Source organism: Diadema antillarum, unplaced genomic scaffold (assembly GCF_040938485.1).
Source record: "Diadema antillarum isolate AM-2024a unplaced genomic scaffold, OU_Dant_1.0 seq00001769_RagTag, whole genome shotgun sequence".
NCBI classification, from domain to species: domain Eukaryota; kingdom Metazoa; phylum Echinodermata; class Echinoidea; order Diadematoida; family Diadematidae; genus Diadema; species Diadema antillarum.
This window is the reverse complement of record NW_027272450.1, coordinates 144023-162455: the sequence shown is the minus strand read 5'-3', so window position 1 is coordinate 162455 and position 18433 is coordinate 144023.

Below are 18433 nucleotides of genomic sequence, written 5' to 3'. Positions count from 1 at the left end.
AGCTCCTACTTCCTCCGATGGGAGTGCCCCCCTCGCTGGGCTGTCTGTTGAGTTGCCTGGCTCGACGAGCTCAGCGTTTGTGTGTGAGGTGGTGGCTGCCTGCCCCTCCTGTTGTAATTCTGGCCTAAAAAAGGTCCAGCAGTAGATCCAGCTACCGGTCTGTTATATGCCGCATGCTGAAAACCGCGTCCTCTCTGTGGATACGGCCTACTGAGCGAGCGCTGATACGCCGCGATTGGTCTCGCCCTCCCTTGCGATTTCATGACTCCAGCTGCCGCTAGCTGTTGATCTTTCAAGTCCTTGACTTGTTTTCCTAGATCGTCTCCAAACAGTAGACGGGTAGCAGGGAGTGATGGCTTACACAAATGTGCAAATCTAGAGTTTATGTCTGGTTTGATCAGCTCCTTACGGAGACAGTTGAGCTCGAAATTCGCGTTGCAAATCAGAGCGAGGGCATCTTGCTGCGTATCAGACATGCGACCTGCTGAGAGCGATCTTGTGAACGCATTTAATCCCTTTGTAAGCGATTTTTGCACCCGTTGTAGCTTTAAATCCCGACTCTTGGTCGCTGGTGGCAGAAAATCCTAGATAGGCGGATTCACTTTTGGAACATCGATGAGCTGACAATTGTTTGGAGAGGGATACTTTCCAACCACATCCTCCAGAACTTTCAGTTCGAGTTGGTGAGTCATGAGATAGGTAGTCGACTTTGCCACTTCATCGTCTATTGGATCCCCAATGTCAGTGGGCATCGCGAATTTAGCTGCTATGGTGGGGATCTCAAACTGTTCCACTTGGGACTGCGGGATCTGCTCTGCGTGGTCGAATCCAGACGCAGTATCGTCGTCATGATCTATCATGTACATATCCAGTTGCCCAGTGGGCGAGTTATCCGGCAAGTTCATGTCCGCGTGTGGCGCGGTTGGATAGTATGCACCCCGCGTACTCATATCTTGCTCGCCACTACCCGTGGCGGTCGCCATGTTGGCCGGCGAACGCGATGAATTTGCGGTCGCTTGTGGTAGAGCTTCGATAACTTTGGAAAGCAAACTTTCCATTTTGTCAAGCCTTTCGGCGAATTCAGTCATATGAGCAGAAGTTTTTTGCTGTGAAGATCCCGCTACGGTTTTGGCAGTACCTTTCTTCACCTTCGTATTACTGACCGACGAAGCGATCGTCTTCTTCGCGGTGTTACTGATAGCTACTGCGGCCTTACCGCTTGCGTGTTTTTCAACCGGGATACCGACCTTGCCGGTGCCCGGAACCAGCGGGCCAGCTTTAGCGGGCGCCGCTGGGGTTTTGGGAGAGGCAGCCGTGCTCGCCTCCATACCGATCGTTAATTTTTTGATAACGGAAACGTGAAATATAGTCTCGAAAGTGACTTACACTTCGACTAAGAGACTTTAAGTTTCAATATTCCACTAAAGCGCTAACCTATTCTTGAGGATCGCGCCGATATTTTCAGGGGAAAAAACGGGCATCCGAAGCCGTGCTTCAGTGCAAATGCGCCGTCAACGAATTGGGGAATCTGCGCATGCGTCAGCGGGTCTCTCTTGTCAACGTAATCCCTGACGGAATTACGAAGTATAATGGACACGAGATGGCGCTACACAACACTGTACCCCAGGTATGATGGTACCCTGGTGTATGGCGTGTAGAATCATACATATATTTTCTTTTTCTGACAAGCTTTTGAGTGATATTTCTGCATGTATTACATAAAAATCTGTCCTCAAGGATGTGTATTTGTTAGTTTGTTTGTTTGTTGCATTGCAAAGATGAAAAGATTTTATTGTATCCACTGCGGCCCTGTACATATCATAGTTCCGTGGTATAACAATATCTGTCATTTGATTTTACAAACTGTTCCACTATCACACAATCACGTTCTGTGTAGTCCCCGAGTCGTACTTTCAAGATTTCTCCACATAATATTAACGCTATGCGATGCAAAAAGCACAATATGGACGATCGGGTATGCTGTATGCCATGCACTCAGCAGCAAAATTGTCCAACATTCAAAACCCCAGATGGACAATGAGGAAAAACTCTGCGAGGATAAGGCTATGTACATACCTGAGACAGTCAGTTCGGCATGTTCCACCAAGTCTGCCTCCAATAGGATCTTACAAAGCTGCATCCCAAGGTTATGTCCAGTGTACACACCCTTGTTCCTGTCCACCCAGTCCTTTAGCAGGAAGATATTCTTCCTGCTCATATCATTCCAACTTTTGAAAATCTTGTCACGCTTGGCCTTAGGGACGTCGAGTATGGCCGCCAGGTTGATGGGTTGGCAAGGTACTTTCCCAATTTCTGCTAAGACAACAGCAGTTGTAACATCTGAAAGGGAAAAATAGATGCAGACACATATACAGCCACATTCAGTCTCCTATATCCACATTGTATTTCAACCACAATTTAACAATACACAATGTATTCACTGGGTGAGTCCACATCAAGCACTGCAATAGATATGCCTTCATTAAAAACCCACAGGCTTCCCTGGTTTTCCTGAATTTTTGTTGATTAAAACACATTTCACAAAGTGTTTGTTGAATTGCAGTTCAACATAATCCCTCATTATGCAATTTCTCACATGTTTGCAATCATGCTTACTGCCAAACTTTGGATAAGATCATAAATACTAACAAAGAGAGAATGCCAGTAGTACCAACACAGATACAAATGCATCAGATTAACATCAAATTTGTTTGTGGCTTTGGATGTTGCTGACCCTTTCGTAAGGCCAATATTACCCATCATTATCTTCAACACAAATTTACACTTGAATGGTAGTTGATATCAGATAGGCACTCTAGTGCATTGAAGCTCAAAACAACCCTTGGTCTTTTACATGATGCTCAGCATACTACACAAGCTGGATTTTTCATGATTTTTCACTGTATTTTCATTTTCTTGAATCATATCGCAAACAATGTGCAAATATTTTCTTAAAATCATGATGATGACAATGTGTGAAGATACCATTTCCAAAGAACTGAAGAAAAAAAAAAGCCATGCATGTGCCAAGCATTTTGTGAGGACCATGATGTTGTAATATCTGAGGAATAGCAATACACTAGTACAGTACTTTGAATGAAGAACACACTACTTGTTTATGTGCAGGGAATCATCAAGTAAAAATATCACAGTACTGGTGCTCTTTCTTTTAATGCACTTTTTTCATTTCGTGAAAGGTGAAGTGAAAATTACTACATCCTAATAACGGCAAAATTAACAACACATGGAAATACCCATCAAGTAGCAATTCATAAAAGTATCTGTATATGAACATTTTAGTTATCATGGTATACTGTAAGATTCCTTAAAAGACACCAAATATATAAAATCACATGATACTGTACATAAAGTACACCTCTCTTCGTCCTCATTAAGTGCAAAGGTCAGATACAGGTTAGCATAGCTGCATCATATTTTGGATTTAAAAAATTCATTCTCCAGTAATTAGTTGAAAGACTCTCATATGTTTATACATTTTCTGACTATTTCAGAATGTTTGCATGTTTGACACTCCACAATATTTTGAACTATTTGGAAAATGGCATCACTTTATGATGACTTTTTTCTTAATAGTTGTTGGAAAATGATGTCACAAAGCAACTGTGATATCAGAAAGGATTTGTGGCATCGCATGCTGCTCTGTATGGTCACTTTGTGAAATGTAACAAAGCAATAGTGACATAGCAAAGCAATTTTGACAAATGTGCTGCTTCATACGGTTACTTCATAAAATATCACACAGCACTAGTGACATCCCGCCCTGCTTCATACAGTCACTGTGGACTCCATCCACAACATCGCATCCACCACAATACTTTTTGCCTCATAATTTCCCCTTTTTTGTTGTAAAGTTTTTGATCTAAAATACAAAACATAAAACTTTGCCTAATTTCAAGTTCCTGGTTTAATCTAGCCTTTTGACAAGGCCTCGTGGCTGAAGATTGAGACTAACTTGCCACACCGAGCACTGCGAGAAAGGGTTGAACGCAAGACCGAGTGGCGCAGCCACGAGGCCTTTTGAAACCTGGGTTTTTTTCCCCACCCAGTTTGGGTGAGAGGGATTTCCACCTTTAACAGAGATGTGCATCAGAAACAATGATTCTTAATTACCTTGTGGAATGAGCTGAGGTGGTGCTGTTGCTGGTGCCGGTGCTGGTGGCCATTTAGGCTGCCACAGGTCTTCTGCCTCTCCTGCTGCTGCAGCCTCGCTCGTCGGGGTGGAGCAGGGCCAGAGCAGGGTGGCTGCGTCGTGGCAGCCGTACCTCTGGAGCACGCTGTGCAGGAGCTCGCGGCCATTGGAGGCACCGTCCAAACGACACGCCCTCCACCACTTCAGGAGCTCCACGGTGGTGGGCGGGCCGCGGTCCTTGGTGCCGAAACGCACCCGCTCTGGCACCCTGAGAGCCATAAGAATGTCATCCAGTTTGTGCTCCATCATGTTAGCGATGATCTCCAAAACGTCGTCATCCATCCCTTTCAAATGGAATATAGCAAAGAAATGATAATGGAATACATTCCCCTTTAAACACTCTTAATCAGGCCCACTCCAGTGTCATGCAATGAGTGTAGAAAGAGTCACTTTGCACAAGCTAAATACTGTCGCTGCATACAGAGACTTTGTTGCAAGGTTCCCATTGACACCACCTAGTATACCACTATTTTTCTGATACTTGTAAGATTGACAAGGATGGCTGGCCCCTATACATGCCATCTAACTTCTTGAGAGCAAAAGTGTAGTTTCAAAAAAGTTTTCTGATTTTATTACTGCTAAGCATTTCATCTGCAAACAATGGGTTGCAGAAAGTGAAATCAACTAAAATCAAGAGGGAAACATAAGTTTAGTAATCTATATGTTGAAACTCCTCTCCAGTTACTGGTCGTAACTCTTTATAGAATTAGGAGAGAATTTGTGGACAAAGTTGGTATTAGGCTCGGTGTAAGCTTCAAAGATTTTAGACAATTGCATTTAGTCAATGTTTGGCTTTATTCACGATTGGATAGAACCCAGGAATAGATATAACTAAGTCACTATAGTAGACATATAAGATACACAGAGCTGAACATTGCTAAGCAATAGAAACTGAAGACACAATTACTGCCAGAAACAATTTGTTATCAAAACATGCTTTGATCAAAGGTCACTGATAAATCAGTTGCTCTGTGTGACTTGTTAATTGGTGCTCAGCAAATGTATTGTTTCTAGTTTCTAGAGCATTGTACAACTGTTCGATGGTAAAATGATAGTTTGCTCTGACAAAAACTCAAAAAGAGATAAAAAAATCATTCAGATGCCGTTCCAATGATACCTTTGACCTATTGAACAAAAAAAGAAGAAAGAAATAGACATGAAGAAGAAAAAAAATGAGAATGAGGACAAGGGAGAAAATTTACCTTTGATGACCATCTGAGCTAATTTGGGTTTCTTGCATGCTGAGAGGGCTTCAGATAGCACCCCAAGGAGGTCCACACTCCTATCTTGGCGTCTCTTCCACTTGTCAAGGATGCTGCGTGCAGTGTTGGTATCGTTCCCCCTGTCAGTCACACGGCCAATGTCTTCATCGGAAAGCCCGAGCTTTTGGCCGAAGAGCTTCCAGCTTTTCCCAATACTTTTGCTGACATGGTCAAGGATACGCAGGGAGAGTCCTAGAAATATGATGAAAAATCAGTCAAAGGATGACCTGCTATGACAACACTGCCAATTTGAGAATCCCAAAGGCTGCAAAAACGGAAAGTTACCGGGTATTCACAGGGATTCATCACATCATAATTTCTCTATTATCATTCCCACTATAAAAAGATGATCAGTTCTCATCACTCAATTCACTTCAACCATGAATCTTCACTTTTTTATGGCAATGTACGCGAGATGAACAATTCATTTTCTGGTATTCAGATAATTTTAGAACTAAACTGATTCAACCGCTGCTTAAAGGGGATGGCTAGTAACTGATCAGTGGGAATCAGTGGGAATGCTGAGGGATGATTGTTCCAATCCTTGTGGGATTCATTTAAGAGTACATTATATATCTACTGTTGTGTGAAAATTATTTGGTCTCATATTTGGTCTCATATTCAAGTAATGTGCAGATTAATGCACCGTTACTGACCAGGCACGCTAACCTGGAAACATTTAACTGCACATCACTTGAATAGGAGACCATTCTGAAGCAAATAATTTGCACACAACAATAGATATATGATGTACTCTTAAATGAATCCCACAAGGATTGGAACAATCATCCAGAATTCCCACTGATTCCCACTGATCAGTTACTAGCCATCCCCTTTAAAGCAGACTTGGAAACCTCTTCCTTCTTCTGCAATCACTAAATCCTACAAACAGCGTGGTCCTTCATAGTATATCAAAATAGAAGTTTACTGATCTTAACATTACAGCTTGAGGACAGAACGTTCTAATAGCCCCTTTGAATTAAATATACCTGGGTGTGTTCCCATCCTGCCTTACATACAACAACAGCATTGGACATTTCTTGCTGAACTTACGGCTGGAGAGCAAAATTTGCAGCCAGAGTTCTGTGACTTCTGACCTTGGCATTTATAAGATTTCGCTCAAAGTCTCTATGAATGATATAACCTCATGTGCACGCCACCTCCAAGTATCAAATCAAGGGAAACTACCAAAGGGTTATATCAAAACACTTTTACAACTTTGTGGAGTCTACAGCCAAATGGATTGAAGGAGAGAGGAAATGCATGATGCCTCCAGCGCCATTAAAGGAATGGAGTCATAGAATACTACTTTTTTCAAACGTCACTGGCCATGTTCAAGCACTCAAAGGAGAACCACAATGAACCAATCTAATGCATTCTGTACCATACCACGCCAGGCTTGGAGCATTCATGTGCTCTGTGGAGAAAACGTATGTTGTACCACATGAGTTAATTTCAGAGGGGTTCACACCATTATTGCGACAGGGTCATTACTTGCAGGTGTCCCAAGCAAAGCGAATGAAGTCTTTGCATTATGATGTATGTGCGTGAAGCATGCATGCTGCTCATGCCAACCTCTGTCACAATTATGGTACGTTTTTTGCAGCATATCGGGAAGTGGTCAATTGTATAGAACAATACGATACACTTCAGGAGAGCTTCAGCACTTCTTGGTACGGGCATGGTACGGTATAGTATGCTTTAGGACAACGCTCGAATGTACCAATTGACAACCACTAAACAGGTACCTCGGCAGACCTCCAGCCCAAGGTCATTCAGGCCGAAGCTACGCAATGCTTCCGCCAGCACCAGCTGTTTGTCCGCCTCAAATGGCTGGATGACCCGCCAGTCCAGCAGCATGTGGTAGACCCTCTGGGTGAGGTCATGCTCCTCCAGCTCCAGCTGTGATAGGTACTCTGGTGCCAGGCCCAGGCGCTGGCCAAGCAGCTTCCACACGTCAGCATCCACCTGTCTGGCGATGTAGGGCAGCATGTCCTCGTCATCCAGCCCTGGGGAGAGAGAGCAAACGGACATGAATGCCCATGAGTGGGCGACAAGAAGGTTCACAGGTTCTTTCAAACATTCTCCAAGGTTCTTATTAAAGATTCTCACCTGTCCTCTAACAGATTCTCACTAATTCTACCATAAGTTCTCACTGGAAGTCTTTAGGTCCTTACCAGCTCTTTCATACATGTTCTCAAATGCTCTATCATAGGTTATTACAAGCTCTTTCACAGGTTCTCACTGAAAGTCTATTGGTTCTCAAAGGTTCCATCATAGGTTCTTACAGGCTTATTCCTACAGGGTTCTCACTGGGACCCTGATAGGTTCTTACAGGCTGATTCATAGCATCTCACTGGAACTCTTTAGGTCCTTACAAGCTCTTTCATACATGTTCTCAAAGGTTTGATCATAGGTTATTACAAGTTCTTTCACAGGTTCTCACTGAAAGTCTATTGGTTCTCAAAGGTTCCATCATAGGTTCATACAGGCTAATTCCTGCAAGGTTCTCATTGGAACTCTTATAGGTTCTTACAGGCTAATTCACAGGATCTCACTGAAACCCTTATAGGTTCTTACAGTGATTCACAAGTTCTCACAGAAACTCTATAATATTGCAGGTTCTTAGAAGCTATTTCACAGGTTCTCACTGAAACTCTATTTGTTCTCAAAGGTTCCATCATAGGTTCTTACAGGCTAATTCCTACACTATTTTCATTGGAACTCTCTGGGTTCTCAAGTCTCACAGGTTATATCATATGTTCTTACAGATTAATTCATAGGCTCTCACTTGTACTCTATAGGTTCTCACTGTCACAGTCTCACAGGTTATTCCTATTGTTCTCCTTCCACAGGTTCTCATAAATTTTTGTATAGTCATTCATAGGTTCACCCATCTGTTTTCTCAGATTCTCCTATAGGTAAGCATAAGTTCTCTTGCAGGTCCTCAATGGTTCCTACACAACACCACAATTATAACATAATGATGTTGGAAAGGTTATCACTTTGTGACTCCTGCCAAGGAGGTTATGAAAATAAAGGAAAAATTGATAATGACATCAGGAACAATTACATTTTGGTAGTGATCCAGCTCATCGTTGAATCCAGGATGTTTTTTAAAAGATTTTTTATCATTGGGAAATGGGGCCAACAACAAATTAACGAATTCAAGAAGTGCATGTTTGAGGTGCGCATGCATGCACTGAGCCCGCACTTGAGGTGCAGCAAGATGCTAAGGTAGAGACACTAGAAAGGATTCTTTATCAATGAGAGATTTTTAGCATGTGTATTATATGGGTGGAAATTAGCTGCTTAGCAGAGGTCTGTGCTCTCTGAGTGTTTTTCTAGTTTGACATTTGTTGCAATTTGCTGGTCTTGAAATGCTGCATTACTATAGATGCACTCCTTTGGTGACAAATAAGTGCTGACTCCTACATTTGTATCCTCCGTGGCAAACCACTGCCTCCATCCTCACCCTGCTCGATCTCGTTTGCAAGGCCATCCAACTCCGCTTTGCGGCACGCCAGGATCAGTGGCCGCAGCTTGTCCCGCGAGCATGCCATCTGTTCCCGCCACCTATGCAGCATGTCCATTGTGCAGTCCTTGTCCCTGACATGGAGGAGAGAAATGCTCTTCACCTCACTGTCGGTGAGTTTGAGATCCTTGGCAAATTTCTTCCAGATAGGGGCCACGTGCGCAGCAACAGTACGTAGGACATCATTATCCAGAGTGTCTGGGACAATTCAAAGACACAAACGATACAGTCAGGAGTTTGCTTCTTATTCTCTATTTTTTTTTCTTTTTCATTTTTTGCTGCTTAAAACACAAAATATGATGACAAATTATTTCATTTATTTCATATGTATTGTGTCTGGTAGGTCTGTACTCACGTGTTTGACATAAAACTTCAATATCCTTCGGAAAAACAAAGAAACAAGCAAACAAGCAATCACATGAGCTCATAGCAAGCACTGTTAGCCTAGCTGATATATTCTAGACTCTCCCTATTACAGACAGCTAACTAGAAATGTCGTTATGGCGACTGGTATGCCTCCGCCATAATGCATGATTCTCCTAATAGGTCTCTAGTACATGTGGACAATGTGTAATTACATTTTCACAAAATTGGCAAAATGTTAAAATGACGTTTGTCACAAATGTGTTGAATGTTCACCTTGCTTGACCTAGGTTTAATTGGATGAATAGGAGAGCATGTATTTGGGGATTTAAGGACTTTAATTTGACTTTGACCCATTCATAAGTTTATGCATTGAGTAATTTTCAAGATAGGGAGAAAAAGTGCAATTTCTGTATTGAATGGTAAATTGTTACCATTTTCATCTGGCCTTTGACCCTAAGATTCATACGATAATCACTGTCAGGCAGAACATGGATAAATATGTAGTAAGTTTCAAGATAACTTGAGCCACTTCCAAGATATGGAGGAAAAAGCTAGTTCAGCACTTTCACTTGATCTTTGACCTTTTGACCTTTGAGGCAAAAAAGAAAAAAAAGAAACTTTCCAGAGAATCTCTATTAGGTTATATATGCATACACCAAGTGTAAAAAAAATAATCCTGCTGACATTGCATAAATATGAAGGAAATAGTAAAATTTTGAAGTGTTGCCTTTGACCTTTGACCCTTGACCTTTGACTCCAAGAACCCTAAATTCTCTAGATAATCACTGCCAGTCAGTACATGTATATCTACTATGTTCCATGAAGATACCTTGAACAATTTCCAAGGTACGGAGAAAAAAGTGAAGTTTTAATAGTTTTACTTGACCTTTTGACCTTTGACCTTTGACCTCATGACCCCAAACTTTCACCATAGAATCTAAATTGGGTAATACATGTATACACTAAGTTTCAAGAAAATATCTTCAGGCATTGCATAGATATGGTGGAAATAGTGAAATTTTACATATTTGACCTTGACCTTTTGACCTTTGACCTTGAGCATGTGCACCCAAAAGTTGATAGGCACAACTTCACCCCCTAATACACATACATGCCAAGTTTCATTAGGATATCATAAAAGGTTTTTAAGTTACGCTGTCCACAAAATTAATTACGGACGGACGGAAGGACAGACGGACAACCCGAAAACATAATGCCTCCGGCACCACTTCGTGGCAGAGGCATAAAAATATCATAAATCTCACATAAATTAATATGTACATCAACACATCTCTATGTATAACAAAACTGAAATTCAATCATTCCAGAAGAATATTTATCATATCGACTCCGCCTCGGCAAATTTCTGAGGGATTTTTTTTTTTTTTAAATTCTTGTTTGACCCTAATCAGGCCAGGCTTTATTGGCTATGCTAAGTCCGGAGGGGTACGGATTCCATACCCAGCTCCCCCCCCCCCCCCCCCCCCCCTCCTATCTCAGCCATCAGTGGAATAACTACGAAGAAATTTGGCACACACAACACCTACATTGTAATCAACAAGATTTTTTCTTAAGATTTCATGAAATTATCCATTTCTAATTTTGATAATTACTAATATACAAATTAAGACCAAATTTATATTTAAGCCTGTTAAGCACTACAAGCATTGAATTCACTTTGCATTTTCTTGTTTTTGAAATTTGTTTTGTATTTCTTTAATTTCAACTTGTATTTTTCTTTGTTTTTCACTGGAAATTGTCACTGACCATTTCTACCTCAATTGGCAGAAAAGTAATTTATCAAAGTGATTAATGATAAAAATAGTCAAGTTTTAATGAGTTTCATGACAGAACACTGTTTTCCAAAGGAAATGTACAAATATTGTACACAAAATCGCAAATTTTGCCTCTTTTGGGTTGACATGCAGAACCCATGAAAATGGGCGTGGCTTTGTAACAGTACATGCGACAGTTGCTAATTTGGTCTCAAAAATTGTTTGAGACATGGACAAAAAAATGTCAGGAAACTGCATGACAATGCCTTCATGCGTTGCAGAATTATTGCGCAAAACATCAAGGAAGGCAGAGTATTCATAAAATAGTACAGAAATCTGTGGCATGTAGCTCATATTTTTCAAAGTGGAAACTTTTCTTCATGCATTGCCCTTAAACAATCGCAGTTTGGATCATCATTAACCACACTGATCACAGCCTGGTAACCGAGACCACCATGGAATAATTAAAAGAGTGAATGTGAAAAAAAAAAAGGAAAGTGCACAATGTTCACAAAAATCACACAATCACAAAAAAAAAAAAAAAAAAAAAAATTCAAGAAGAAACACAAACTGCACAAATATAAATCTATGAATTAAACAGAAAATTAGGTACTTGAGAAAGTATATTCTGGAATGAATAAGAGATTAAGTAAGATGAAAACTGCTGAGTGCTTTGGACATTGTATCAACAAGGAAACAACCTGTACCACAAATAAACATATGGGGCTTCTCATTCTCATGCATATTCAGTAAGCACTCCATACCAATGTTTGTTTGGGCTTGTTTTTTTTTTTTTTTTTTAATAATGCTTATTTAGATCATGTTACATAAATAGTGATGGAAATGTGTGTATTCAGCATCCATGTTGACATACTATTTGAGGAATATACATTATATGCATGACATATCAGATTCGCAAATATTCAACTACTCTATGAACTTAATCAAAATCAAAATTTGCATTCAAAAATGAGGTGATACTCTGATGAATAGTAACCAGTCCTCAAGCTACTGTATTAGAGGAAACAAAAACCCTGAAAACAAGCATGCCTGGGTGATACCCAAGAAACTATTCTTATCTTTTTTTTTTTGTGACTATGATGACGTATGCTGTCTCATTTCGACATGCTGGGCAATTCTGCAGATTCCGAACTCAGGTGTTCAAGTGTGCAGACCACCGCAAGAGGTCACCCTCTGCCTCAAGCAAACTCATTTGTAGCATTGTCGCGTCAATTGTAACGATTGAAACAATGCTGTTCCTCCTGGTTTTTAAATTTCTCATATGACAGAATGTGATGGGGGGGGGGGGGGGGTAATTTTCAATGCACAATCATTGTGATGTACACACATTTTGGAAAGAAGAAAGCCATTGTGGCATTGTTGGCAAGAATCGCAGTACAGAGTTGCAACCCTAGTTGGGCTAGGGGACAAATCTAAAAGTGAAATGAGGCCATGCAACACAATTTCACACCCACGCCCAAGTTAGCTCTGATCGATTAAAAAAAAAGAAAAGAAGTCTACAATTTTCTGTGAAATTGGATATAGCATACGAAAGTTCTAAGTTTCAAGAAACTAAATTTTACAGTATCACATGAGAGGTGGTTGCAACTGCATGCAAGCAGGGTATCACTCTATGTCCCATCCATGGCATTGAGTGGTGTATCAGTACAGAGCATCAACGCCTCCCCCCCCCCCCCTCCAAAAATCTTTTTAAAAAATGCACAAAATGTGGTCCTTCTGTGGAATTAGAAGCAATTTTGAGATGGAAATTGTTGTGATATACTGTATATATTTATGAGTGGTTGATCTGCCAAATTAGCAAAAGCAAAGACCTTGCCCTGTGGTACCCTTGAAGGGTTCTTCAAAAAATGTTGTTCTCCTCCCTGTTGAATTGGCAGGGTGTTTAAAAAGGGAACGGTATCAAAGTTACATTGTGTAAGACTCACAGTCATCTGAGGCTGAGGCATCAGCACGCCTCAATGGGTGCCTCTTGCCACCATGCTTTTTGTCATCCTTTTCAACCTCTCTCCCAAGCGAGGGGTCCTCCGCTAATTTCTGCCCTTGGATCTGCCGAGGCTGAGAAATTTGGGCGTGGTCCAAATCCCACTCTGACTGGTCTCTGGATCACTCTTAGTCCGTTTGCCGGCTGTCAGTTTTTTGTCCTGCAATTTGAGGCGGTGAACTTCAAGGAATTCCTTGGGCGCTCCCGCCTTGCTCACATCATTCTCTCTGTGAGCAGATCCTTTGGTGATGAAAGGAGGCTCCTTTGCACTCACTTTGCTCTTTCTACCAGATTTCTTTGCAGCGGTATCTACTTTTTCAAATTGAATAACAAAAATAGCACAACACTTACAAACAAACAGACACACACTCTACATGCAAAAACTGACTTCATGCCCAAACTAAAGTTCGAATGCATATATAAAAACAAAATCAAACAAAAACTAAAACAAAAGCTGCAAAATTAGAAAGGGCTAGTAAACACAATGCAGAGTCCCCCCCCCCCCCCTTTTTCAGGAATTCTTTACTCTGTCATTACTCTACAGCTTTTGTGTTTATACTTAATGACTTTGGTTCTGATTTTTTTCAGCCTAACAAATCAGGCATAAATCATTTACAATATGTGAACATGCATGATTCATTATACAAATGATGCACAGGATAGAGTGCGTTAGTGGAGGCGTATAGCGCACTCGAGGGTATTTACAATTGTGAAACATGCACACGCCACAAAATAATCCTGTGCATCATTTGTTTTATAAAATGGGTCGAAAATTCGAAAACTAACAGCATTTTTCAGCGTTTTTCACGTACCTTTGTGGGTCAAGACGTCCGAAGATGTTCGTCCCAAACACATTTACGCACGTCGCACTCGGAAATCCCGCACATATAAGTACAACATGGGGGGTTGGGTTTCCGGACACTTAAGTTCCCGCATGAAAACTTACTTATTTTACATAGAATATGCACCCTTTACCTTAAAGACTTGATATAGACTCCTCATATAGGCCTACTAGACAACATACTTTGAAAACGGCATGAGAATTAACCTGCTAAATCGTTGGATTTGCCCTTCAAAGTGACTCCATGTACGCGTCCGGTCCCACAACGCTTGGTCTACTGCACTGTACTGTACGTATAAGAGTATATGTACGCCACACATGTTATGCACAAGGGAAGAAAGGCCGGCCGGCCGGCAGCCCGAACTAGAAGTTGTTTACAGGATTGACAGCGCGTATGCATGCAATTCAAAGGAGCCGCCGTGCGCACAGACGATCGGCAATAGGATTTAACACGCAGTGCAATGGGACTAGAATAACCAAAGCACACGTGACTCATTTCAGCGCTTCCTATTGGCTACATTCTTGAACCCATTTTATAATGTGTTCTAACGCAATTGCTCACATTCAAACTACCTCGCCTCTTTCTCATTCATAGAATCTTGCAAAGAGAGGGGGAAAACTTGGAAACAGAAACATATGACCAGTCAGTGTACATCCAGGATAGATGGATAATGATTGTTGGGGGGGGGGGGGGGGGTAGAAGGAGGAGAATTTTCAGCTTTTACCATCAAAAGAGTTTGATAGATTTAAATCATCTCAATCAATACTACATGTGACAATACCTACTGATACAAATGATGACAAAGATTTATACACATATAGATAGAAATATAGTGATCTACAGATAGTTAGATTAATTGACAGACAGATAAATAGATAGATAGATAGATAGATAGATAGATAGATAGTTAGATAGATAGATACTAGATAGATAGATAGATGGATGGATGGATGGATGGATAGATAGATAGATAAATAGATAGATGAATCAATAAATAATTAAATAAATAAATATCAAAATAAATAGACAGATGATAGATATAGAGATGAATACACTGATTTTTGATAGACAAAGAAATAGATAGATAAGTAAACATTTCAGCTGAACTAAAGGACACAGGTGCACATTTCTGCATCATGCATATCATGCAATAGCCAGAAACCATTCATCAGATGTGCTTTTCAACACCATATACAAGTACAGTAAAATCACACAAAACAGAATGGCAGAAATTTTCCAAACAGGATTTCCAAAGAATTTTCCAGTTGGTATCATCACATCAAACACTGAACAAGTGACACACACACACACAAAAAAACATAGATGAGGTTTCCCCCGATTCATACTCACTTGGTAGACCACTCGCTGGTCTCTGTGGCTCACTTATTGGCGTGACAAAGCCAGGTTTGAGCTCATCGCTATGGTCTCTGCTCCAAGAGTGCAGAGTCTGGACAGGTACCTTGTCTGGAGGTGGGCGGGGTATTTGCCGAGGCGCACTGGGTTTCTCCGAAACTCTCACCACTTTGTACAAGTTCTCTGGATGGGGCTCCAGAGAATCTTTGACTGTGTCTTGAACGGGAGACGAAAAAAAAAAAAAAAAGGAATAGGCAGAATATTTACACATATATATACTGTATGACAAGAAATTTTTGCATGCATGAAACATTTGTGAATTTTGTAAGCCAAGATTCACAAAAATTAGATTTATAGTTTTTGTTTACACAATGCATTCAATGTCAGTGGCAATTTGCAAATGTTTCATGCCATGAAAAAAGGCTGTCAACTCCACTTTGCACAAGTTTCACGCCACGGATGTTTCAAGGTCATACAGTATACATTTAATATGTGTCTTTGTTTGAAATATTTCACTTAGCGCCATGGAACATTCCTCGTTCATTCAGGTAAATGGCCATCCCTTTACAAATACCAGCAGAACTTAAAGGACAAGTTCACCTTCATAGACATGAGGGTTGAGTGAATGCAGCAATATTAGTAGAACACATCAATGAGAGTTTGAGGAAAATCGGACAATCCGTTCAAAAGTTATGAATTTTTGAAGTTTCTGCTCAGTCACGACTGGATGAGAAGACTACTATAGCTTGTGATGTCATATGAGTACAACTATATAAAGAAAGTATAAAGAAAATTCAAGATATTCTCACTTTTCTCACATAATAAAAGAACCCTTGACTTCTCTCTTTCAGAAGTCAGGGGGAATAATATTACCCCTAACATAAGTCAGTAACAAGTCGAGGAAATGTGCACTTTATTCAAAAAGTCAAGTTTTGTGAAATTCTCTTTTTATTTTCGTTATATCGTTGTACGCATGTGACATCATACACTGTAGTAGTCTTCTCCTCCAGCAGTGATTGTACAGATATTTTAAAAATTCATAACTTTTGAACGGATTGTCGGATTTTCCCCAAACTTTCACTGATGTGTTCTACTAACATTGTTGCCTTCACTCAATCCACATGTGTATGAAGGTGAACTTGTCCTTTAATAATGACCTTAGACTGTGATCTTTGACCCTTTTCACCATGAGTGCTTCAATGATGCCCCACATCACAGGAGGAAAAACAGACAGAATGCGAGCATCTACAACAGGTGTAGGCAGCACTTGACTTGGCCATATTTTGAAAACATGCTAGCATTCCTGTTGTAAGTGTACTGATACACTGTATTCTTCTCTGTGTTATGCTTTACCCTGAGTCACAATGAGATTTGTTGGTTTTATCTTTTTAGGCAGAATTCTTGGCAACATTCTCTCAAATGTCCATTGTATTCACTGCTTATCACAGCAAATTTGTATTATGTACCCTCGCAGCTCTTCTCTTTGTTGTAGGAGCCGTGTGTTGACTGCATCAAACTTTACAGCATTTTTTGTAGTGGCAGTTGCAACATATTTCTGGAGAATTTGTCCATATTTCCATGTTAGCTTGAGGGCACTTTGCAGTTGACGAGATTCTCTGTCTACACCGATGTTGAAGGGATGATATACAACTGTGTAGTATTGGTTGAGATGAGGATTCAGTTTTTAACTTTTTTTGTGAGATACTTAGAAACCACTTTATGAAATGTTAAAAGAGCACACAATTTGAAAAGGAATTAATAGTTCATTTGAGGAAAATTGGTTTTGAAGTGGCCAAGATATCCAAGAACAAAGGAAAACAAAGCAATCCTAATAAAAGGTGGTTCCCACCTTTTATTAGTATCAATTTGTTTGGATATCTCACCCATTTCAAAATCAATTTTAATCAAACTAGAAATGTCGCTACAGCGACTGGTTATACCCCCGCCAAACAACATTTCATAAGCTTTGGTCAAAACAACATTTCATAAGCTTTGGTCAAAAAACTGAGGAAGTAGTTAAATCCGCAAGATCTTTCCTTGATCTTCTGCCATTAATATGCCGTTACCATGGCAACGTACTTTCGGGTACTGTCGAAAAATGCGTCTTGCACATCTACAACCAAAGGCACACATTTGTACCAAGTTTCATGGAAATTGGGCAAAAACTGAGGAAGTAGTTTGCAACACAAAATTTTCCATCATTTTGGCTCATAATATGTGAGCTGTTACCATGGCAACATACTTTTTGTCACTGTCAAGAAATGTGTCATGCTGACCTATATCCTAAGACAAACATTCAATATGAATTCCATGAGAATTGGAAGAACACTGATGAAGCAGTTTTGCCATGAAGCATTTTGCCCTATATTTTACCAATAACATGCCGTTACCATGGCAACGCACTTTTTGCCACTGCGGAAATATGTGTCTTGCACATTAACATATTCAGATGAACATCTGTACCTAATTTCATAAAAATTGATCAAAAACTGTGGGAGGAGTTCGCGACGCAAGATTTGTACCCATTTTTGCCCATAATATGCCGTTACCATGGCAACGTACTTTTGGGTACTGTCAAAAAATACGTCTTGCACATCTACAACCGAAGGCACACATCTGTGCCAAGTTTTATGGGAATCGGTTGAAAACTGAGGAAGTAGTTCGCGACGCAAGATTTGCAACGGACCGACCGCCCGACCGACCGCCCGACCGCCCGACCGACCGCCCGACCGACCGCCCGACCGCCCGACCGACCGCCCGACCGACCGTCCGCTGATTCCTATATACCCCCTTCAAACTTCGTTTGGCGGGGGTATAATAAACTTACTGAATTCCTCATATGCTCTTTAATATTTTAAGAGGTTTCTTACTATCTTACACACATACACAAAAGTTGGAAACCTGAGGTCCCATCTCAACCAAAACTTTACCATCCCTTTAAATCTAAATGCCATCTTAACATCACACTTCCATCCCTACCTGGTGTGAGAGCCTTGACAACTGAAGAGGCTGGAACCAAGATCGTTCTGTCAGGGTTTTTAGGGAAAAACAATCTGTTGCCTCTGTAAGTCCCGTCACTGAACTGCTC